The sequence below is a fragment of the Anabrus simplex genome, chromosome 5 (genome assembly GCF_040414725.1).
Source record: "Anabrus simplex isolate iqAnaSimp1 chromosome 5, ASM4041472v1, whole genome shotgun sequence".
Lineage (NCBI taxonomy): Eukaryota > Metazoa > Arthropoda > Insecta > Orthoptera > Tettigoniidae > Anabrus > Anabrus simplex.
Window position 1 is genome coordinate 447,953,375 of NC_090269.1, and position 23,810 is coordinate 447,977,184.

At 41.0% G+C, this 23,810-nt stretch overlaps 1 protein-coding gene across 1 annotated transcript in view; it reads left to right on the forward strand.

The window, feature by feature from the left end:
- The first annotated feature begins 474 nt into the window (after positions 1 to 474).
- Positions 475 to 23,810, forward strand: part of LOC136875094 (gastrula zinc finger protein XlCGF57.1) — a 148,998-nt gene continuing 125,662 nt past the window's right edge. The window contains exon 1 of the mRNA XM_067148824.2: positions 475 to 682. The gene's annotated coding sequence lies outside the window, so the exon portion shown is untranslated. The remainder of the gene's footprint in view (positions 683 to 23,810) is intronic.

Sequence of the window (23,810 nt, forward strand, 5' to 3'; positions counted from 1 at the left end):
TAAAAATAATTAACGTTTAAACAATTATTATGTTATTCACGGGTGTCCAATGCTTGCTAAAATACCATCGTGGTTACGTCGCGTATTCCTATTATGTTCCATTTGTGACAAATTTTGCTGTGATATTTCGTAGATAGGAATGCGCGGTGTAACCTACCAACGTAATGAGGTTGTATCCTATCGTAGGTCCCTTTCGGTTTTAAAAATTTCCGTCCTATTTCTCATTTATGTCCACGTTCGTATTTTAATTTACGCCTAACCACAACAGCGAAGCAGGGAACCCCTCATGTTCCGATTTCGTGGCGTTAACGAATGTAATTGTTTGACATTTCTCCTTATAGCCTCTGGGATCCTACTTCTTATCGTGATGTTGGCCTAAAGCCGCAACAACGACGAGGTGGCGCTGTGCGGGCTATTGACCCGTTCAAAGAGAATAAGTACGACCCGTTCGGGTTTGCTTTTGAAGTGGTTGGCTTTGCATGGCGCGAGAACTTCCGCTTGTTTTTTCGAGAGTTTTGCTGTTCTCTCAGATTTTATCAAGTTAATGTGATTCCTGTCATTTTCTATTGTGGCCACAGCCCTTTGACACACTGCTGGTAAAGGTCGAATCTCAGGCATTTACTGTTTTACGCTTCCAGATCTCAACCAAGAACATATCTTCCGTGACCTTGTAAGAAATCAGGTAAGCTTCATTGTTTGGTACATATATTCGTGCAAAAGAGCAACGGTAACTATATCTACTGTTGGCTATCTACATCAAATATTACCCAGAATAGAACTACATAAATGTTAATTTTAAATATCATCAAATGGAGCGATCTCAACCAATCAATCAGTCACTATTGCACTGCATTTAGGGCAGTCGCCCAGGTGGCAGATTCTTTATCTGTTGTTTTCCTATCCTTTTCTTAAATGATTGCAACGAGATTGGAAACTTATTGAACACCTCCCTCGTTAAGTTATTCCAATCCCTAACTCCCCTTCCTGAACAAATATTTGCCTCAATTTGTCCTCTTGAAATCCAACCTTATCTTCATATTGTGATATTTCCTACTTTTAAAGATACCACTCAAACGTATTCGTCTACTGATGTCATTCCACGCCATCTCTCCACTAACAACTCGGAACGTACCACATAGTCGAGCTGCTCGTCTCGTTTCTCCCAAGTTTCCCCAGCCCAAATTTGCAACGTTTTTATAACGCTACTCTTTTGTCGGAAATCACCCAAAACAAATGGAGCTGCTTTTCTTTGTACTGTTTCCAGTTCTTGAATCAAGTATGGCTGATGAGGGTCCTATACGCTGGAACCGTACTCTATAGTCGCGGCCACCAAATTAGGCTGGTCAGAGAAATTACGCTGTTGCCAAGGTTATGTAGCAACTGACCAAGAATTGTCTAAATGAACACATAATTTCGGAGCGCGAGGCAGATTGTTCTCTCTCAAGCTCCTGACGTTACAGTGTTTTCTAAACAAATTATACTACAAGCTTCACAAAAGACTGCTGATTTCAGTGGTATAACTATCTTTCATATAAACCGCTTTAAATAATTATTAAACATAAAATCTTGAACGAGTAAATTTAAATCCGTAATATAATGTATTGCACATTTCAGTAAGCGGCCAAGTTTTTATTTCTTCAGACAATAAAATTTTGTCTGCGGGAAAAATGTAAAAAATTGCCTGACTTATATTTTTTACCTGAAACATATTTCCGTGAGTCTTGTAGTTTTCCTGGAAAATGGCTCGGAAAGCGATCATGTAAATGTCGCTAGCTGAGGCAGTTCGGGGCGCGCTCGCCAGCACAGGCTGCAGGACGCCGTAAATACTTTCGGATTACATATTAATCTGTATCAGTTTTATTACATTATAACTTTAAATATTTGAATACTGTATATTGGACTGAGTAATATAAAAAAAGAACTACTTTAAGAATAGGATTACATTAACTTACAATGAATTAAGAATCGGTTTCTAGCTACAAGGCAGTCTAAGATTTCTTAGTTACTGTCATCACTCATCTCACTATCTGTCGAGTCGTCATTTACACTGATGATGAATGGCTCTATTCTTTCGTCCCTTACTATTTCCTTGGCCCAATCGTCTGCTTGAAGATTCTCCGGGCGATTGAAGCACTTTTCCCAATCTGCAGCAGTCACGGCTGACGTGAGTTTTTCTACGTCCTTTATTTTGAATGTCCTGTTCCTCTCTGCCGCTCCTCTCTTAACTTAGCCCAAATCAATTCCATTGGGTTGTACTGGCAGTGGTAAAGTGGCAACCTTACTACCCCGTGGCCCCAAGAGAGAGCTAATTCATCAAGTCTTTCCTTGGAGATGAAAGTTGGTTGGGTGAATATTTCGCTTCATTAATACATCTGTGGACTGAACGAAGGCTAACATTACACATTGTTGCAGTCAATTCGTGGCTTTTCTTGAAGTTCACAGTCTGCAAAATATTTGATTCGGCCAACTTCTGCACTTATTGCAATACATTCACTATTACGGATTTTGTCCGGCTAGCTAAATCCTTCCTCTTGAGCCCTTCCAACCGACGACGCTTGAGAGGAGTTTCTTGTTCGTTTCTCGCATTTAACTTCGTCCTCTTTAGATGATAGACCCGAAGAAACACCAGGCTGAACACATGCACTGTCCATTTTAACAGCACCTACGATGCGAGCTCAGCAGCTGCATGACAGGGAATGACTCGGGTTAAGGTGGCCTTGAGCGAATGGGCTTCAACTAGACAGCGTTGCCAATTCGTGCTCGGAGGTAAGCGACTCTCGACCATCTGTCGCTTCGCCGTTCCCATATCTGACGACAGCGCAGTTTTCCTCACCCGCCTAATTTGGTGGCCGCGACAATAGTTGGTTTCTTACATTTATGTCCTCTCCTTTACATCCTTACTACAACCACTAACGACCCTCATAATCATGTGCAGAGATATGTACCCTTCATTCACATCATTTTTACGTTATTACTCCAATGAAGGTATCTCTCTCCTAGGTACTTACTATGATCCCCAAAAGGAACTTTCACCTCATTAATGCAGTAATTAAAATAGAGAGGACTTTTCGTATTTGCGAAACTTTTTTTTTGCTAGGGGCTTTACGTCGCACCGACACAGATAGGTCTTATGGCGACGATGGGATAGGAAAGGCCTAGGAGTTGGAAGGAAGCGGCCGTGGCCTTAATTAAGGTACAGCCCCAGCATTTGCCTGGTGTGAAAATTAGAAACCACGGAAAACCATTTTCAGGGCTGCCGATAGTGGGATTCGAACCTACTATCTCCCGGATGCAAGCTCACAGCCACGCGCCTCTACGCGCACGGCCAACTCGCCCGGTATTTGCGAAACTCACAACCTGACTTTTAACCCTGTTTATCATCATACCATTGCCTACTGTATATGTCACAATATTATCAAGGTCATTTTGCAGCTGATCACCATCTTGTAACTTATTTATTACTCTGTACTGAATAACATTATCTCTGATTTCACCTCCTTACACGTATCATTGATATATATATACCGGTAAGAAGACATAAAGATCCAATAATTCTGCCTTGAGGAATTCCCCTCTTAATTATTACAGGGCCAGATAAAGCTTCGACTACTCTAATTCTGTGAGTTCTGTTTTCTAGAAAAGTAGCCACCCATTCAGTCACTCTTTTTTCTAGTCCAGTTGCACTCCCCCCCATTCAGTCACTTTTTTTTATAGTCCAGTTGCAGTCCCACCCATTCAGTCACTCTTTTTTCTCGTCCAATTGCACTCAGTTTTGCCAGTAGTCTCCCATGATGTGCCTCCACAGATCAGGCGGCAGCACATTGGCTTCTAACCGCTGGGTTCCGTAGTTCAAATCCCGGTCACTCCATGCGAGTTTTGTGCTGGACGAAGCGGAGGGAGGGGCATGTTTTTCTCTGTGTATGTCAGTTTTCCCTGTCATCTTTAATTCCAGCAACACTCTCCATTAAAATTTCATTTCATCTGTCAGTCATTAATCTTTGCCCCAGAGAAGTGCAACAGGCCTCCACAGCAGGCACAATTCCTATCCTGGCAGTAAGATGGGGGCTTCATTCATTCCATCCCTGACCTGGTCAATGACTGGAAAACAGGTTCTAGGGTTGTACATTTCTGTTTCTCCCATGATCTACCATATCAGATGCCTTAGATAGGTCAGTTGCGATACAGTCCAGTTGACCTGAATCCAGGATATCTGCTACTGTATATCTTTCTGGAATCCTACAAGAGCTTCAGTGGAATTACTGTTTCTAAATAGGAACTGCCTTCTATCAAACCGGGTTATTAATTTCCCAAATATATCTAATATAATCAGAAAGAATGCTTTCCCAAACTTACATGCAATGCATGTTAAATTGACTGGCCTGTAATTTTCAGCTTTACATCTATCACCTTTCCTTTATACACAGGGGCTACTATAGCAACTCTCCATTCATTTTGGTATAGCTCCTTCACGCAAACAATAATCAAATAAGTAGGCTACTTGAGATATGGTACTGCATCCCAACGCATTATCCTTAGTTTATCCCCAAAAATCTTATCAATTCCAGCTGCTTTCCTAGTTTTCACTTTTGTATCTTACTGTAAATAATCATTGTTATAATAGGGACATTTTAATACTTCTTTAGTTATAGTGACCTCCTCTAAAGGGACATTATCCTTGTAACCAACAATTTTTATATACTGCTGACTGAATATTTCTGCCTTAAATTACCTATATATATATATATATATATATATATATATATATTTCCATTTCTAACTAAAATTTGTATGATCCCTCATTATGCTTGCCATCATGTTATCCTTAGCTGACTTCTTTGCTAGATTCATTTTGCTGGCATGTTCCTTCAATTTCTTCTTACATCCACAGTCATTTGTAAACTCTATTTCTTTCCAGCCTGCACCTTCTTCTTAGTCTCTTTACCTCTCTGTTATATTAGAGTGGATCCTTACCATTCCGTACCACCTTTAAGGGTACAAACCTATTTTCATATTCCTTAACAATTGCTATAAACCCATCCCAGAGTCTGTTAACATTTTTATTTATTGTTTTCCACTGATCATAGTTAATTTTAAAAACTTGGTCATGCCTGTTTTATCAGCCATATGGTACTGCCTAATAGTAACACGTCGAACGGGCAAATGTGGAGACATAAGAACATTGAGTTCGAGACATCACGTCCGGTTTCCCTTGGGATGCGTATATATATTCCGTTATTATTGCCGTCTAAGAAGACGTCGCCGGTAGCACGAACGGATACCGGTTCTGACTATTTAGCAGGCTAGGGTCTCGTTTGTTATCGGAATTAACCAGACAGATCGCTCCAGCAGCTAAGAACGGTCATGCACCACCACCCACCGAATCAAGAAAGAGCTCTCAATCTGTCAGTCCTTCCGGTGCCCGGATCTGGTGAGGTTTCCCGTGTTGAGTCAAATTATACCGCAGTCTCCACTCCTGGTGGTACCCTTCCGTCAGTTCCTTAAAGTTTCAGCTTTGCAACCATACTTCCCCCGGAATCCTAAAGCTTTGGTTTCCTGGGAGCTGGCCGCCAAGTGATCGGGGAAATTTACCGGATCGCTAGCTGGCATCGTTTATGGTTGGAACTAGGACAGTATCTGATCGCCTTCGAACCTATAACTTTCGTTCTTGATTAATGAAAACGTACTTGGCAAATGCTTTCGCTTCGATCCCGTCTTGCGACGATCCAAGAATTTCAAGTTGAACGCCGCAGTACGAATGCCCCAGCCTGTGCCTAGTAATCATTGCCTCGGTTTCCAATAACCAGTAAAATAGAACCGAGGTCCTATTCCATTGTTCCATGCAAACAGTATTCAGGTGCAGCCGGCCTTCTTTAAGCACCCTATAATTTGTTCAAAGTAAACGGGCCGGCCCACCTCGACACTCGATGAAGAGCACCGCGGTAGGATTTCATCGGGGTCCGCCTACGGCGCGCAGGAACCGCACGCGGGTTAATCATGGGGGCTTTACGCTTTAGACTCGCCACCACCGGCAGGACGTCCCACGAGTCGTGTCAGTTAGACATCGACGAGCGACGAACCGACAGCCTAGGACACAAATCCAACTACGAGCTTTTTAAGCGCAACAGCATCAACCCATTTATGCCCAAATTATTTTTTTCGATATTGATAACTTGTATATATAAACACTTAATATGACCCATTATTCATGTGCAAGTGAAAAAACATATTCACTTGTCTAGAACCCATATAAACACATGGGTCGTTAACGACCCGCTAAGCACTTGCTCGGAAAACAGGGAGAGAGAATATTTTGCACGTCAACCTTAGCAACAACTTATTTCTACAGACTTACAGTTCAGAAATGAGTATTATAATGACACAAAAAGCAATAATTGTCCCTGTTCTGTTTAATTATAATAATATTTCGTACCCAAACGACGTAACTTCAAATTTCATAACTGACAGTGGAACTGAGACTCACTCATGGTAATTTACAAAACACCTGTCATGAAGGAGAACATTACACCTCGCACAGGTCTTCACTGTTTTATTGCGACAAATCTTGCATCGGTGCCTAGCTTGTTCACTTGATGGTCCTTCCTCTGGAGTTCCTTGATAATGCCAAGCGATGTAAGTCGACCTCTTCCTTTAGGAGCTGTCCCATATTTGTAGAGAATTACCTTGGTTGCTTCCCGACGGAAAGTTAGGGCATCAAGAGACATACCGTAGCTCCTGCGGGTTAACACTAGTACTACTGCCACTAGCGGGTACATCACGGTTCACGTCAATTACACAATTAGTACATGCAATAGCACCTATCACTATTACTCTCAGACATGAGCGACGCATTGCCTTGGGCGATACCTTCCCTCTTATCTCTCGTAAGGTTAGAAACTTCCCTAGCAACAATATCACTTTCACTATTCATCTCTTAGACCTTCTAATTATCCACATCTTAGTCAAGTTTCACCGGTAGTTAACACAATACACACACATGCAAACGTTCACAATAAATACACATAAATTATAAATAGGACATTGGACAAGGTTAGAAAATATAGGCTTCATAAAGCTGACTCAAGGGAAAATAAGAACTCACATAATATAAAAACGTAATTCGCCGTCTCCAGTTCTACCTCGTCCGATCCGTTCTCAGAGGAGGTATCCCAGTCGACCTCGCATCTGCTGCCATTTGCATCAACCCACCCCTACACGTTTTAACACATACGTCGGATAATTTGAGGCCAGGATCGCAACTGGGAAAGGTGATAGACACAGCCCTGAACTGGAAACGGTTGTAATCATCAACCAATAAAGGATATGACTCTAACACACTACCAATGAAATGCCAATAAAATTTAAATACGGGTTTATTATAAATTGAAATAAGATGAAAACAAAACAAGAAAAATGAAGCCAATGATTAAAAAGGGGAAATAATTTCAACGTGAACATACCTTCTTGAGTGGTGTTTACAACATCATTGTTGGAGCTCAACATTATTACACATTCATTCATCCCCACGCGCGTCATGGAGTAAAAAAACGGAGAAGGAAAACTAAAAGAATGAAGGTATCAGCATGGGACGGAGACCAACGTCTCTGAACGACAGCAACAAAGAGAATCGCAGGCATGAACATAACTAAAACTACGGCCCCTCAGGCAAGCAAAAACCCAAGGCGGGGACATGGCAATAATAAATATTCTCGTGCCAAGAATAAACATGAGGCACTGGAAAAGATTAAAAATAAAAATTGAGCTGGCTGATATATCACCTTTTCGCCCCTCCTCAGTCATCAACACATATCCCAGCGTTCACACACACGCCGGTAACAACCAACAATATGAGCGGCCGCTCCACTTACCAAAGTCGAAATTAATTCATCTACCGTGACCCACCTGGTCACTAATCAGGCCTCGTATAAATTAAGTAGCAGCGTGCACCACACAAATAACGAGATCGTAGGAATCGCGTACACAAACTCGTTACCACAGGCGCTCCGTACGACGTGAATGAAGTTCAAGTCGAGGCGGGGGCATTCACACAATAGCTGGCGAAACATCTTAGCCCGCAGTGCACGTTAATAGAAGAAGATCGAGACCCAGTTACAAACACTTCATAATCACAACAGATCCACACGCACACATACATTCATTCAGCAGAGCTGAAGGGTATATATCAATCAACTTTGGTTAAAACTGAAGAATACCGGGACAACATCGTAATATCAAAGTTAAAACAAGTTAAAACAAGGTTTGCACGTACCTGCAATATTAAAAGTCAAGACAATAAGTAGGATACAAATATGACCTGGTATTTGAATAAGTTAAAAAGCCATTTAAAGCACAGGAAGGCTACTTCAATCGGCGAGGGCTCCATGGCTAATGCATCGCCAATAAACAACGCAAAGGATTGCAAATAAAAGATAACACTCTCGTCTCGTAAAAGCAACGACCTTCCGTCTTTACAACCGAGGGTGCTGCCCTGACTGGTACTTCGGTAGAAGTACTTAAGTCAATTGAATTGAGGCCGTAAGAATTCATTTACCAATAAGAAACATCATACTTATGAGCGTGCCATTCGAGTGTGGCACACAACTAGGGAGCTGGCTGGCTCGAGAGCCGAAACAGAACGTGGTAGCTCGTCGCCGACGAGTGTGGCCTGCGGGACACAGACTTGCTTTGCTCCGTTGGCCGGGCGAATAGTCGCCAACTTAAATATCATAGGCCACCGAACACGGGCTCTCATCCGACCGGCGGGCCTTCCATAGGAAACGGGTCCCTTCACCTTCCACCGTCACATCTCCACATCGTGCGCTGCCGAGGCCGGGAGAAGTACGACACAACACTCTCACGCCCGAGTAAGGGCGAGCGGTTACAGGCATTACTGGTCGCCGCGTATGAGCATGATCTGTGGATGTGCAGAGGCTCGCAGCATTGCAGTCGTGAGCTGATCATATCGGGGTGCGTGTATCTCAGGGTGCTAGCTCTGATCATATCGGGGGACGTGTATCTCAGGGTACTAGCTCTGATCATATCGGGGTGCGTGTATCTCAGGTAACTAGCTGCTCTGATCATATCGGGGTGCGTGTATCTCAGGGTACTAGCTGCTCTGATCATATCGGGGGGCGTGTATCTCAGGGTACTAGCTGCTCTGATCATATTGGGGTGCGTGTATCTCAGGGTACTAGCTGCTCTGATCGTATCGGGGGCGTGTATCTCAGGGTACTAGCTCTGATCATATCGGGGTGCGTGTATCTCAGGGTACTAGATCTGATCGTATCGGGGTGCGTGTATCTCAGGGTACTAGCTGCTCTGATCATATCGGGGGCGTGTATCTCAGGGTACTAGCTCTGATCATATCGGGGGCGTGTATCTCAGGGTACTAGCTGCTCTGATCATATCGGGGTGCGTGTATCTCAGGGTACTAGCTCTGATCATATCGGGGGCGAGTATCTCAGGGTACTAGCTCTGATCATATCGGGGGCGTGTATCTCAGGATACTAGCTCTGATCATGTCGGGGTGCGTGTATCTCAGGGTACTAGCTCTGATCGAATCGGGGGACGTGTACCTCAGGGTACTAGCTCTGATCATATCGGGGGGCGTATATCTCAGGGTTCCAGCTCTGATCATATCGGGGGGCGTGTATCTCAGGGTACTAGCTCTGGTCATATCGGGGTGAGTGTTCCTCAGGGTACTAGCTGTGATCATATCGGGGGCCTGTATCTCAGGGTACTAGCTCTGATCATATCGGGGTGCGTGTATCTCAGGGTACCAGCTCTGGTCATATCGGGGGCGTGTATCTCAGGGTACTAGTGGGGTGCGGCAATTCGCAAAATGGATTCCGCAGCGCCAGCACCGGCCACCCTGCGCAGCCCATGTGCTGGTGCGAACTATGTGGCGATGTTAAGTGGAATTGTAAATTAGGCTGACGTAAGCCACTTATTTTAGTGCTTGATGACAGATTTATTTGCATGTCGAAAGTAATTTAGAAGATATTAAAGAAAGAGTTGCGCCCATGTGCTTTCTTCGCTTACGCTGCTTGAAGCGTGAATGGTAGTCAATGTGTGAGAGTACAAATTGTAGAGCATAGAAAGCTCTACGAAAGAGTCCTGGAAGGCATATATTTATCTCGAACTGTTTGGCTTCTATAACCGATTTTCGCGGTAAAATATTAAGACCTAAAAATGAAAAATATTTGGAGTTTATTTACGAAATTTCCAAAGAAAATTGTTCAGCCCCTTCACAATCTTGTAAAGTAAAACAATCTTTAAGGTACATAATTTGCACGAATAGTTCACGAGCTATGATATGTTTTTATCGAAACGTACGCGCGCTCGGCGATAGTGTCTGCACCTTCGGCCAAGATTTTGCGGGCATGTCAGTGCGAGGATTCTGCGCATCATTTATGGGAAGCCGAGCCATCGCCTGCCGCCAATGTTCAGCGCTGCTTGATGGTACTTGATGATGATGTTCATAATAATAATGATAATAAAGGAATTACCAGAACATGTTAGTCAACGTCGAAAAATGTGAGAACGAAAATTCAGTCTCTCATACTTCTTATTTTTCATGTTTCTTCTTAAGGAAGATTGGAGAACAAGATGAGCAGAATGTACAGGAGGGTCCCACAGTTCTCCGTGTCGTTTTCTCTTCTTCTGCTTCTGATAATAATAAGAAGCCTTCTGACCCCAACTAGGGAGGTTCGATCCTGGCTCAATCCTGTGGTATTTGAAGGTGCTCAAATACGTCAGCCTCGTAAGAGATGTCCTGCGGGACAAATTTCCGGCATCTCTGCGTTTCCGAGGACTGTCAAAACGTAATTGGTGTGACGTAAAATACAGCGTTTGGATCGCAATATACAGTTAATCCAAGAATTACGCTGCAGGACACAGAGTTGAGATAGAATAGCCAGTTCCATTTATGTAATTTGTAAATGTTATTAATAGCAGAGAGTTCTCTGTTTACTATCAGAAGGTATCTGGACTGAGATATAAACTAAATCAGAACATTCCTGACAGTGACTTTTACATTGTGTATTAATGTTCTCATTCTGTTCCGAATTATATTGCAAGAACTGTGGATTTACTGTCAATTAGTAACCAATGTTAATGTGCAAAGGGACGTGATACTGCGGCCATTAGAATATAACTCCAGGTCACTCCAGGCTTGTGTAAAAAATAAAACAAAACAATGGTAATTGCAATGCATTCATTTTTTTGCTATTGGCTTTACGTCGCACCGACACAGGTATGTCTTATGGCGACGATGGGACAGGAAAGAGCTGGGAAAGGGAAGGAAGCAGCCGTGGCCTTAATTAAGGTACAGCCCCAGCATTTGCCTGGTGTGAAAATGGAAAACCACGGAAAACCACCTTCAGGGCTGCCGACAGTGGGGTTTCAACCCACGATCTCCCGAATACTGGATACTGGCCGCACTTAAGCGACTGCAGCTATCGAGATGGGTGCAATGCATTCAAACACAGCGATATTATATTAGTCGATGACCAAAAGGATTAGCAAATTTCTTATGCCTCAGAAACAGCTCAATATCCACAACATACATGAGCTCCATACCAATAGAAGAGGTTGCACTGGCAATGAGAAACTTAAATTGAAGTCATCGGTGCGGCCAGGTCAGACACTGCCTTAGGCTGCATGAACCTTCTTGATTACGCCCTTCCCTTCATTTAAAATTTCATTTTAAGACATCTTAAATTATATCTTTTTAGGAAGAATCAAGAGTGTACCCAATATTTAAATCAGGGGACAAAACGCTATTTAATAATATTGCTGACGGAAATCCATACTGCTGGGAGCGGCAAATGTATCTGAATTTTACTATATTGTAGAACATCGAATCACATAAGTTATTTCTCATTAAGTAAGGAGCATTTCTTTCTAAACAATCCACAGTAACCGATGTGGTTAACTTCCACAGCACTGGACAGAGACTATCATATGGATGTTATGTTCGCAAATTTTGAGAAACGTTTGAATTAATCGTGATACATTTCTGAATAAGTTGACTGAATTGCGGTTCTGTTATAGGTTATTTGTCTTATGTTCTCATCCGAGTGAAAACTCTAATGAATACACGTAAAACTGTGCAGTTATATTAGTTGTTAATATTTTTGGTATTGCCAGGTTCTTGGTGGTGTTTGCTGACGAGAACAGTAAATAGCATAAATAAATATGCAGTTCGCGATGGTCATATGACAAGTGTATCTCCTAAATAAACCCTAAGTAATCATACCAAGCGGTGGTAACAGCTAAAGCGCATAACATTATCAAGAAGATATTCGTGAAGTACTTATTCATAAACCAAGGAGAAATTTTAGAACAGTAAAAAAAAAGATACAATGATGAAAGATCGAACCATAATTTAGAGAATGAGTTAGCGCGAAGCGTTGCTGCGACAGTTCCAGAAGGTAACTCGTGGAGCGACTGAGAAATAAGGGAAAACAGAATAGCCTGAACCATTAAAAGGAAAGTTTCCAGTTTGATTAAACAGCTGAAACACGGAGGGTTTGTTTTTTTTTTTACAAGAAATGAGATATTAGTAGTATAATTGGGTGGTTCTGCCGCCTCCTCCTCCTCCCGGGGGAAATTTGAGTTTTGGCGGGAAATTTGAATTTTGGCGCGAGATTTGAATTTGTAAATAAAGCCACGTGCTTTTTGACAGCTGTCATCGACAACAACGCATCGCTAACCTCACTGCTGCCATCTTGACGGGCCTAAACCTCAGTGGTACCAACTAAACCTAACTAGCGCGAGGTAAACAAAGCCACGTGTTTTTTGACAGCCACGTGCTTTTTGACAGACAACAACGCATCGCTAACCTCACTGCTGCCATCTTGACGGGCCTAAACCTCAGTAGTACCAACTTAACCTCACAAGCGCGGGATAAACAAAGCCACGTGCCTTTTGACAGCTGTCATCCGCCATCTTTAAACTACAGAGCACCGTGCTGCCTTCATGCGGGGCAATTTCGTTAGCGGTCATCCGCCATCTTTAATGAACAGAGCACCGTGCTGCCATCTTTGTGTTGGCATCTTTATTCTTTGACATGTGGTGGCGGCAAATTCTACATCCACAATCTGAGAGCACCGTGACGTACTCTTCGTTGTGGCGGACAATTTAAAAAGAACATGTCAAGGAATACCTTTGTTCTAAAAGAAAACAAGAATACGGTTCTGAACGGCTTGCGTAAGATAGCGATTGTTATAACCACGTTTTCCCTACTCTGTTAAGGCATAGCTTTATCGAATACTTGAAGATTATATTACAAAATAAGTGATTAAGAATATAATCGATATAACATATGATCAGAACATTGAATGACGTGTTTGGGGTGCACCTTCGTTCTAAGAGAATCGAACCCGAGACTGCCGGGTGAGAGGCAAGCACACTAAACCAAACTGAAGGAGCCGGCAATTCTCTTTCTATATAATAATTTCGTGTGGCTATTTCTACCCAAGCGCAGTCTAAAAATAAATCCTAGTCTTGTTGCATCAGGAAGGGTAACTGGCTAAATCCTGGTCTTTCAGCGTCAGGAGGGGCAATCGGCTGTAAAAGAGATTCTTGCGATTTAAACTCTTGCGTCAGGAGGGGGCACTCGGCTGTAAAACATAGTTTTAATCCCAAGAGAATCGAAGCCGAGACTGCCGGGTGAGAGGCAAGCACACTAAACTAAACTGTAGGAGCCGGAAATTCTCTTTCTGTATAATAATTTCGTGTAGCTATTTCTAGCCAAGTGCAGTCTAAAAAATAAATCCTAGTCTTGTTACATCAGGAAGGGTAACTGGCTAAATCCTGGTCTTTCAGCGTCAGGAAGGGCAACCGGCCGTAAAACAGATTCTTGCGATATTTAAAATCTCATGTTAGGAAGGAGCACTCGGCTGTAAAACATATTTTTAATCCCGGCCCTGCCACGTTAGGAACCACATCTAGCTGTAAAAAAGGAGCTCCAATCATTTACAGTGTTAAGCTTTAGGAACAGGCTATGGGTTACATTTTTGTTCTACCGCATAGAACACTATCTTTGAAGTTGTATCGGCGCAATCAGTCAGAGCGAAGTGCGGAATGCATGCGTTGACTGAAATTGTACACTCATCTTCCGGCTGTAGTATCCTTGAACGAGGACACTGCGTGCTGATAAGCCACTTGTAACTCACGGAACGTTTTCTTAGCCGTGTAGCATTTAGCTCGTGTAAGTTCCTAACATAAAATATTATGATTGTACGGAGAGGTTAAAACACAGTGCCAGCACATAGCCCACTCCTATCGAAAGAGCCTGCACGGTGCCGGTATATAGGCTACTACTGTTGAAGAAGTCTGCACAAGGTTTAACGCCCCCATCAACAGCCATTACTTAATGCTGGCTTTTTGCACACCCTCGAAACTACCTAAGAATGTAATATACAATAGTAGGGAGAGCGTAAAACCCGGTGCTGGTACATAGCCTACTCCTACCGAAGAAGCCTGCACAAGGCTTAACGCCTCAATCCGACAGATGAATCATCATCAACATCTTGTACCCGCAATCAGTTTTGGAGAAGCCTGCTTAAGGTATAACGCCCCCCCATCAACAGCCCTTACTTAATGCTGGCTTTTTGCACGCCCTCAAAACTACCTAAGAATGTAATATACTACAGTAGGGAGAGGGTAAAACCCGGTGCCGGTAAATAGCCTTCTCCTGCTGAAAGAGCCTGCACAAGGCTTAACGCCTCCATCCGACAGATGAATCGCCATCAACATCTTGTACTCACAATCATTTTCGAAGGAGTCTGCACAAGGTTTAAGCCCCATCAACAACCCTTACTTAATGCTGGCTTTTTGCACGCCCTCAGCCTGCACACAGCTTATCGCCTCCATCCGACAGATGAATCACCATCAACATCTTATACTCACAATCATTTTTCGAAGGAGTCTGCACAAGGTTTAACGCCCCCATCAACAACCCTTACTTAATGCTGGCTTTTTGCACGCCCTCGAAACTACCTAAGAATGTAATATACTACAGTAGGGAGAGGGTAAAACCCAGTGCCGGCACATAGCCTACTCCTACCAATGAAGCCTGCACACAGCTTATCGCCTCCATCCGACAGATGAATCGCCATCAACATCTTGTACTCACAACCATTTCCGAAGGAGTCTGCACAAGGTTTAACGTCCCCATCAACAGCCCTTACTTAATGCTGGCTTTTTGCACGCCCTCGAAACTACCTAAGAATGTAATATACTACAGTAGGGAGAGGGTAAAACCCGGTGCCGGCACATAGCCTACTCCTACCGATGAAGCCTGCACACAGATTATCGCCTCCATCCGACTGAGGAATCGCCATCAACATCTTGTACTTACAATTATTTTCGAAGGAGTCTGCACAAGGTTTAACGTCCCCATCAACAGCCCTTACTTAATGCTGGCTTTTTGCACGCCCTCGAAACTACCTGAGAATGTAACATGCAACAGTAGGATCGCCTCCATCCGACAAATGAATCACCCTCAACACTCGTGTGCCTGCAATCATTCTCTCTACTTCGAGAGATAGCGGGTTCGAACCCCTCATGTCGGAAGCCGTAAAAAAGCAAATGCTAGGAGAGGGACCTGCGCGATCGTCATAACGTGTAATTACATGATCTAGCTAGATGCGGTTTTAGCACAATACCTTTAAGTGCCTACAGGTAAGGAATACCGCGGATGTAGCTCAGTACCCTCCCGTTTAAGTCCAGAGGTCGAGGATCGCGCGCTAACTTTCCAAGGCTCGATCCGCTGCAGAACTCAAATTCTGACACCTCGGCATCAACAGCAGGTTCGATCCCGGCTTAAATACGTCAGCCTGCAGAACTCAGCGTAAGATCCTCAGGAGAACTCTTGTTGCATAAACATTTCGTTCCAACTGTACTGCAAAAGTCTGCAATTCTTGATATCCGCTTGGTAACAAGGAGCATATTTACTCGCTGCAGTCTGCGTGATCGCTCACAGTTCTTTGTGTATGTCTATTACGTGCACATCTCCCGTCTAAGTACTGTCTGCTGAGAATATTATTCTTCAGCCTTCAACTTAAGGTAAGCCTGAACTGTTAGTTACTGTTTGCAAAGCAACTTCTACGCTAGGTAATAAACATATCCATATATGTTTGTTCTTTTCTTTTTGGGTACAACTAGAATATTATCATTCGAGTTACAGGCTTGAAAGTACGCATTTTATTCATCCGAGTAACAGTCTGCAGCACATGCATTTTTAAGGTATGTTTTCGAACTTTGAGTTGTAAAGATAGCTAGGCTAGCTGATGTACCCTACACTACATTCATATATGTTTCTTCTTTTTTAGGTACGACCAGAATATTATCATTCCAGTTTCAGGCTTGAACGCACGCATTTTATTCATCTGAGTGACAGTTTGCAGCGCGAAGATTTTAAGGTATGTCTGACCTCTATACGTTGAAACTTGGTTTCTTCCGAACATCGTAACTTTAGTCTATTGATAAATAGTCGTTCTCTTCAATCCTCATGCTATAGACGAGGTTAATTTTATAATTTCAAACACACATAGCTATCTCTGACCTCAACAGGCTGAAACTTGGTTTCTTCTAAAACATCGCAACTTTAGTCTATTGATAAATAGTTATTTTCTTTAATTTGCATGTCATAGAAGAGGTAAATCTTATAATTTCAAACTCACAGCAATGTCCGACCTCTATACGTTGAAACATGGTTTCTTCCGAACATCGTAACTTTGAGCTAATCATAAATAGTTGTTCTCTTCAATCCTCATGCTATAGACGAGGTTAAGCTTATAATTTCAATCTCACAGCAATGTCCGACCTCTATACATTGAAACTTGGTTTCTTCCGAACATAGCAACTTTAGTCTATTGATAAATAGTTTTTCTCTTCAATGTTTTATGCTGTAGAAGAGGTTAATCTTACAATTTCAAACTCACAGCAATGTCTGACCTGTACGGGTTCAAACTTGGTTTTTTCCGAACATAGCAACTTTAGTCTATTGATAAATAGTTGTTCTCTTCAATCTTTCATGCTGTAGAAGAGGTTAATCTTATAATTTCAAACTTTCAGCAATGTCCAAACTCTATAGGTTGAAACATGGTTTCTTCCGAACATAGCAACTTTAGACTATTGATAAGTAGTTGTTCTCTTCAATCTTTCATGCTGTAGAAGAGGTTAATCTAATAATTTCAAACTCACAGCCATGTCTGACTTGTACAGGTTCAAACTTGTTTTCTTCCGAACATCGTAACTTTAGTCTAATGATAAATAGTTGTTCGCTTTAATCCACATGCTATAGAACATGTTAATCTTATAATTTAAAACTCACAGCAATATCTAACCTCTATACGTTGAAACTTGGTTTCTTCCGAACATCGTAACTTTAGTCTATTGACAAATACTTATTTTCTTCAATCTGCATGCTATAGTAGAGTTAATTTTATAATTTCAAACTCACAACAATGTCTGACCTCTATAGGTTGAAACTTGCTTTCTTCCAAACATAGCAACTTTAGTCTAATGATAAATAGTTATTCTCTTCAATCTACATGCTGTAGAAGATGTTAATGTTATAATTTCAAACTCAGAGCAATGTCTAACCTCCATACGTTGAAACTTGGTTTCTTCCGAACATCGTAACTTTAGTCTAATGATAAATAGTTATTTTCTTTAATCTGCATGCCATAGAAGAGGTTAATCTTATAATTTCAAACTCACAGCAATGTCTAACCTCTATACGTTGAAACTTGGTTTCTTCCGAACATCGTAACTTTAGCCAATTGATAAATAGTTATTTTCTTTAATCTGCATGCCATAGAAGAGGTTAATCTTACAATTTCAAACTCACAGCAATGTCTGACCTCTATATGTTGAAACTTGGTTTCTTCCGAACATAGCAACTTTAGTCTATTCATAAATAGTTGTTCTCTTCAATCTTTCATGCTGTAGAAGAGGTTAATATTATAATTTCAAACTTTCAGCAATGTCTGACCTCTATAGGTTGAAACTTGGTTTCTTCCGACCATAGCAACTTTAGACTATTGATAAATAGTTGTTCTCTTCAATCTTTCATGCTGTAGAAGAGGTTAATCTTATAATTTCAAAATCACAGCCATGTCTGACCTGTACGGGTTCAAACTTGGTTTCTTCCGAACATCGTAACTTTACTCTAATGATAAATAGTTGTTCGCTTTAATCCACATGCTAAAGAAGATGTTTATCTTATAATTTCAAACTCACAGCAATGTCTAACCTCTACACGTTGAAACTTGGTTTCTTCCGAACATCGTAACTTTAGTCGATTGATAAATATTTATTTTCTTTAATCTGCATGCCATAGAAGAGGTTAATCTTATAATTTCAAACTCACAACGATGTCTGACCTCTATAGGTTGAAACTTGGTTTCTTCCGAACAAAGTAACTTTAGTCTAATGATAAATAGTTATTTTCCTTAATCTGCATGCCATAGAAGAGGTTAATCTTATAATTTAAAACTCACAGCAATGTCTAACCTCTATACGTTGAAACTTGGTTCCTTCCGAACATCGTAACTTTAGCCTATTGATAAATAGTTATTTTCTTTAATCTGCATGCCATAGAAGAGGTTAATCTTATACTTTCAAACTCACAGCAATGTCTGTCCTCTATAGGTTGAAACTTGGTTTCTTCCGAACATAGCAACTTTTGTCTATTGATAAATAGTTGTTCTCTTCAATCTTTCATGCTGTAGAAGAGGTCAATCTTATAATTTCAAACTCACAGCCATGTCTGACCTGTACAGGTTCAAACTTGGTTTCTTCCGAACATTGTAACGTTAGTCTAATGATAAAAAGTTGTTCGCTTTAATCCACATGCTATAGAAGATGTTAATCTTATAATTTCAAACTCACAGCAATGTAACCTGTATACGTTGAAACTTGGTTCCTTCCGAACATCGTAACTTTAGCCTATTGATAAATAGTTATTTTCTTTAATCTGCATGCCATAGAAGAGGTTAATCTTATACTTTCAAACTCACAGCAATGTCTGTCCTCTATAGGTTGAAACTTGGTTTCTTCCGAACATAGCAACTTTTGTCTATTGATAAATAGTTGTTCTCTTCAATCTTTCATGCTGTAGAAGAGGTCAATCTTATAATTTCAAACTCACAGCCATGTCTGACCTGTACAGGTTCAAACTTGGTTTCTTCCGAACATTGTAACGTTAGTCTAATGATAAAAAGTTGTTCGCTTTAATCCACATGCTATAGAAGATGTTAATCTTATAATTTCAAACTCACAGCAATGTAACCTGTATACGTTGAAACTTGGTTTCTTCCGAACATCGTAACTTTAGTCTATTGATAAATAGTTATTTTCTTTATTCTGCATGCCATAGAAGAGGTTAATCTTATAATTTCAAACTCACAGCAATGTCTGACCTCTATAGGTTGAAACTTGGTTTCTTCCGAACATCGTAACTTTAGTCTAATGATAAATAGTTGTTCGCTTTAATCCACATGCTATAGAACATGTTAATCTTATAATTTAAAACTCACAGCAATATCTAACCTCTATAGGTTGAAACTTGGTTTCTTCCGAACATCGTAACTTTAGTCTATTAGTAAATAGTCCCCTCTTCTGTCCGCATGCTATAGAAGATGTTAATCTTATAATTTCAAACTTACAGCAATGTCTGACCTGTACAGGTTCAAACTTGGTTTCTTCCGAACATCGTAACTTTAGTCTATTGATAAATAGTTATTTTCTTTAATCTGCATGCTATAGACGAGGTTAATATTATAATTTTAACTTACAGCAATGTCTAACCTCTATACGTTGAAACTTGGTTTCTTCCGAACGTCGTAACATTAGTCTAATGATAAATAGTTGTTATCTTCAATCCTCATGCTGGTTAATCTTATAATTTCAAACTTACAGCAATGTCTGACTTCTATATGTTGAAACTTGGTTTCTTCCGCACATCGTAACTCTAGGCTAGCACACTTACCCTTTTATATCCTATTATTACTATGTGTGATGCAAGTGCTAACGCTACGTTTATATATTTGTTCTTTTTAGAAAAACCATGGAGAAGATTAACCAGCTAGGTCATATTTCAACTCCAACTACCAAGCCGCTAACAAGTCTATCGCTAAATGAGCAATTTAAAGTAATTTCTCTACGAAGATTAAAAACGAAATTTGGAGAAAGGATTTTATGTGTCTGTAAAGACTTTCAAGTTTTTTTACCTAATAGATTTAGCGTGCTAACTGATTTAGAAATAGAAGAACTAAATCAACGTTCTATTTTCATTATATATCGCGGCATAGAGAACTAATCTTGTGTTATTAGTTTTATTGACGCGTAAAAGCATGTACATACAAGAATTACATCGAGAAAGCAAAAGTACGCAAACGTCACTACAAGTAAAATCATTCATGATAAAAGTAGTACACACAAGATGTAAATGCATACTGTAGAATTGGCATATTCTTTTATTTTAGATTAGGTATTACCTTCTCCTCCTACTCCTTCCTCTCGAAGAAGAATAAGAGCAAGAAAGAAGATGTTGATTAAATTCGTAAGTATGTTATCGTCTAGCACAGTAAGTATGTTGAGAAGAGATTTTTTCTAAAAATTGCTTGATTCTAGTCTTGCAATGTAGTGTACTACAACACCGCACTATAAACGGTAGTATGCGTTCAAGTCTAAACCTGCACACTCTCGCTTTTGCAATGCATGTTCGATAAAGATGTACCTTGACAAAGTAAAGGTAAAGGAAGTTATACACATCAATTAATGCTCTGATCACATGTTAAAGTTAACAACATCGAGTGCAGTGTTCAATTCTAGTCTTGTTATGTTTCAATCTGATTTTCTTAGAACGAAGGTATCCCCTAACATGATCTAAATACATCTTGTATCGAGTACAGTGTTCGAATCTAGTCTCGATCACTTATCTAGTGTTTTGAACACATCAATTAATGTTCTGATCACATGTTAAGGTTAACAACATCGAGTGCAGTGTTCGATTCTTGTCTTGCTATATTTTAATCTGATTTTCTTAGAACAAAGGTATCCCCTAACATGTTCTAAATACACGTTGAATCGAGTACACTGTTCGAATCTAGTCTTGATCACTTATCTAGTGTTTTGAACACATCAATTAATGTGTTGATCACATGTTAAGGTTAACAACATCGAGTGCAGGGTTCGATTCTTGTCTTGCTATATTTTAATCTGATTTTCTTAGAACAAAGGTACCCCCTAACATGTTGTATCGAGTACAGTGTTCGAATCTAGTCTTGATCGCTTATCTAGTGTTTTGAACACATCAATTAATGTTCTGATTACATGTTAAGGTTAATTCTAGTTTAGGTATTACCTTCTCCTCCTCCTACTCCTTCCTCTCGAAGAAGAATAAGAAGAAGAAAGAAGGTGTTGAATAAATTCGAAAGTATGTTATCGTCTAGTTAGGCAAGTATGTTGAGAACAGATTTTTTTCTCAAAAGTGTTTGATTCTAGCCTTGCAATACATTGTTCTACAACATCGCACTATAAACGGTAGTATGTCTTCAAGTCTAAACCTGCACACTCTCGCTTTTGCAATGCATGTTCGATAAAGATGTACCTTGGCAGAGTAAGGAAGAGCAGCTCAGTAAGTATGTTGAGAAGAGAATTTTTTGTTTTTCTAAACAGTGCTTGATTCTAGTCTTGCAATGCTGTGTTCTACAACATCGAACTATAGTACGCGATTTCAGTTGTAATAGGTTTTAAACAGTAGTATGTGTTCAAGTCTAAACATGCATCACTGCAGTTACGCGATATGTATAAAGGTATTCTCAAACATGTCGTATCGTGTTCTATTCTAGTCTTGATCACTTATCTAGTGTTTTGAACACATCAATTAATGTTCTGATCACATCTTAAGGTTAACAACATCGAGTGCAGTGTTCGATTCTAGTATTGCTATGTTTTTAATGTTCTAATCACATGTTGAAGTTAACAACATCGAGTGCAGCGTTCGTTTCTAGTCTTGTGATGTTTTAGAATCTTGCTTTTGCAATGCATGTTCGATAGAGATGTTCCTTGACAGAGCAGGGAAAAGGAGGTTAACACAATCGCTATCTTAGGCAAGCCGTTCAGAACTGTAGTCTTTCCTTCTCCTAGAACAAAGGTATTCCTTGACATGTTCTTTTTAAATTGTCCGCTACTACGATCAAGAGCGCAGCACGGTGCTCTCAGATGGCGGATGTGGAATTTGCCGCCACCACATGTCAAAGAATAAAGATACCAACACGATGCTCTCTTGGCAGATTTTCAAATTATCCACCACCACAGAGTGCAGCGCGGTGCTCTGTAGATTAAAGATGGCGAATGTGGTTAAAGATGGCGGATGACAGCTGACGGAATTACTCGCAAGAGTGCGGTACGGTGCTCTGTAGTTTAATGATGGTGGATGACAGCTGACGAAATTGCTCGCAAGAATGTGGCACGGTGCTCTTCAGTTTAAAGATGGCGGATGTCAGCTGACGCAAGAGGGCAGCACGGTGTTCTATGGTTTAAAGATGGCGGATGACAGCTGACGTAATTGCCCGCATGATAGCAGCACGGTGCTCTGTTGATTAAAGATGGCGGGTGACAGCTGTCAAAACAGCACGTGGCTTTGTTTCCAAACAAGAGCATAAAGAATTTTTCAAATTGCCGCCACTACATTTCAAAGGTATCTAGCTAAAGAGTGCAGCACTGAGGTTTGCGATGCAAGATGGCTGCTGTCAAAAAGCATTTTTCAAATTATCCGCCACCACATTTCAAAGGTAAGTAGCTAAAGAGGGCAGCCCTGTGCTCTGTTGATAAAAGATGGTGGATGTCAACTGTCAAAAAAGCACGTGGATTTGTTTATCTCACGCTACTGAGGTTAAGTTGGTAGCACTAAAGTTTAGGCCCGCCAAGATGGCAGCACTGCCGATGACAGGTGACGAATTTACAGCTACTGCGATAAAGAGGGCAGCACGGTGCTCTGTAGTTTAAAGATGGCGGATGACAGCTGTCAAAAGGCACGTGGCTTTGTTTATCTCGCGCTTGTGAGGTTAAGTTGGTACTACTGAGGTTTAGGCCCGTCAAGATGGCAGCAGTGAGGTTAGCGATGCGTTGTTGTCTGTCAAAAAGCACGTGGCTGTCAAAAAACACGTGGCTTTGTTTACCTCGCACTAGTTAGGTTAAGTTGGTACCACTGAGGTTTAGGCCCGTCACGATGGCAGCAGTGAGGTTAGCGATGCTTTGTTGTCGATGACAGCTGTCATGAAGCACGTGGCTTTGTTTACAAATTCAAATCTCGCGCCAACATTCAAATTTCCCGCGGGAGGAGGAGGAGGCGGCAGAACCATTCAATTATACTACTGATATTTACAGACATAACATGCATTCTCAAGAAAATTGATCTTGCAGATCATAACTAGACTTTAAGATAAGACAAAGTTTGTCGAACGCAAATGGAGTACTTAAGTATAAATCATATTACACACGAGAAAGTAAGCACCACAGATAAAAGCTTCCGACTTAGACAATGAAATACGAAGGCCACTTTACAAATATTACACCACCAGGGTCACAATTAAAATATTTAATGACTTTAAAAGAAGAAGTTACAAGGACCGAGAAGAACGACGGGAGGCAGAAAGATTGGCGAGGGAAAGAAAGGAAGAACGGGACTGCATCAATAGTTACAAAACACGCTCCGCCAGGTGACAGTCACTGCAAGTGTTCGTCCACACGTAGAGTCTCGCAGCATGGCAACACAAGATTTAATGTTATGT